This window comes from Notechis scutatus, chromosome 2, assembly GCF_049901735.1.
Source record: "Notechis scutatus isolate UNSWTSFEM ecotype Mainland chromosome 2, rNotScu1.2, whole genome shotgun sequence".
Classification (NCBI taxonomy): domain Eukaryota; kingdom Metazoa; phylum Chordata; class Lepidosauria; order Squamata; family Elapidae; genus Notechis; species Notechis scutatus.
Window position 1 is genome coordinate 36,515,116 of NC_142010.1, and position 2,524 is coordinate 36,517,639.

Consider the following 2,524-nt stretch of genomic DNA (forward strand, 5'->3'; position numbering starts at 1 on the left):
CCTCCTGCTTACCAGCCATTTGGAAACCCGTCCTCATTAACAAACGGGTACCAAACATGAAGAATGACACCAGACCCACACCCACGAGGGCCACACAAGATGCTACCATCACACTTCCATGTAGAAAGTAGACTCACACCCACAAAGATGATGAGACACGACCACGGACCAGAAGCCGCACCGCAGCTGCATCACTACCTGCTTCAAACCCTCCGACCCATACATGAAGCGAACGGACGGCCACCATGAAGATGTGGCACGACCACGAACGCGAAGCTAAACAACAGGATCACAGCTCACCAGCTCAAATCCCCCGGCAACTAAGACTAACCTGAGCACAACCAAGCCCCCACCTGAACAGAACACACCCCCAGCCAATCAGAACACAGCCAAACTTCCAACCAATCAGAACACAGCCAAACCCCCAACCAATGAGAACACACCCCCACCCAATCAGAACACAATCAGAACACAGCCAAGCCCCCACGCAATCAAGTCACACCCCCACTAGCAGTTAAAAGGAAGAAGCAGCTGCAAGCTCACATTAGTCCGAGAAGCACAAAGCCAAAGACACAAGCCTGAATATGACGAATGAGACTTCGACGAAACGTCGCCAAGATACTTCCAATTTTACACGGGAGAAAACCCGAATAACCAAAGATCCACATACAAATACCTGCAAAAACCTCAGAAAACACACTCACACACACACACACACAGACACACACATATGTGTGTGTGTGTGTGTGTGTTTTCTTAAGTTTTCGTGGGTATTTTTATGTATGGTATTCAGCTTTGTTTGAGTATTTTCCCACATCATTATAGTTATGCTTTTAAAGTTGTAGCAGAATCTCATCTGCCATCATCAGGCTTTTATATTGTGTTCGTCTGTGAGTCAGACTTTCACAGCCGTTTCTGTTTTAAATTTGGTGCTAGCCTACGCTGTACCAGAATGTTTTTTTCTTCATCCTGATTGGTTGGGAGTCTTGGTCTGTGTTAATTGGTCTTGGAATTTGCTGTATTCTGCTTGATTAGTGTTTCTAATATCTTCTGTCTGTTTTGTAGCTTTATATCTACTAATATCTTCTGTCTGTTTTGTAGCTCTGTCTGTTTAGTAACCTAAACAGCACAACCCTAACCCAAAACCAAATTCACCATGGAAACGGAAACAAACAAACAACTACCATTCCTAGATGTACTAATCTACAAAAAAACAGATGGCACACTAGGACACACCATATACGAGAAGAAAACACACACCAACCGCTACCTCAACACCCAATCCCACCATCACCAAGCACAGAAAAACTCCGTGGCCAAAACACTAATTGCCAGAACCAAACGCCTGGCAGACAAGACACACATAAAGACTGAACTAGGCACCCTGACTAAAGTACTGACAGCCAGCGGCTTTCACAAAAGAAAAATCACTGGCTCGATCCACAAAAACACACTGAGACATAATGGAGACCTAGAAGATGAACAGACCTATGGAACAGCTGTCCTGACCTACATAAGAGGTACTACAGACAAAATCAGTAAGATACTACACAGGCATCACATAAAGACTGCCTTCAAAACACAGAAAAATAGGAGGCATCCTAAGAAAACCCAAAGATAAAATTGACCTGGAAAACCAAGGCATATATGAAGTCCCCTGTGTATCATGCCCTGCCACATACATTGGACAGACCAATAGAAGAATAAGTACCCACCTGGATGAACACAAAAATGCAGTCAAAAAGCTGGAACACACTTCCTCACTAGTCTAACACATGAAAGCCACAGGTCATAGCATCGACTTCAATGGCACCAAAACCCTAGCCACTATAGAAAACCCCAGTTACAGAATTATCAGAGAAGCCATAGAGATTGAAAAAAGACCTGAAAGCATGAATAGAAGAGATGACTCCACCAGACTGTCAATTATCTGGAAGCCTGCACTCTCAAACAAAAAAATCTCCACACCACTAGCCAGGCAAACACCTGGGCACAAACAGACTCCCCCTGATCCCTCCAGCTCAAAAACACCCCAGCCAGGCACCCAGATGAAACCTAGCTTCCTAATAAATGATAGCCGTCCGTTTACTCGGAGCCAAGCTGCACTAAAAGGCTCCAATACAGGAAACACAATGTTGCCAGCGAATCAAGTAAAAAAAAAGCTACAAAACAGACAGAAGATATTAGAAACACCAATCAAGCAGAACACAGCAAACTCTAAGACCAATAAACACAGACCAAGACTCCCAACCAATCAGGATGAAGAAAAAACCATTCTGGCACAGTGTAGGCTAGGACCAAATTTAAAACAGAAATGGCTGTGAAAGTCTGACTCACAGACGAACACAATACAGAAGCCTGATGATGGCAGATGAGATTCTGCCGAAACGTTGCTACAACTTTAAAAGCACAACTATAATGACGTGGGAAAATACTGAACAAAGCTGAATACTATATATATATATATATATATATGTGTGTGTGTGTGTGTGTGTGTGTGTGTGTGTGTGTGTGTGTGTGATTT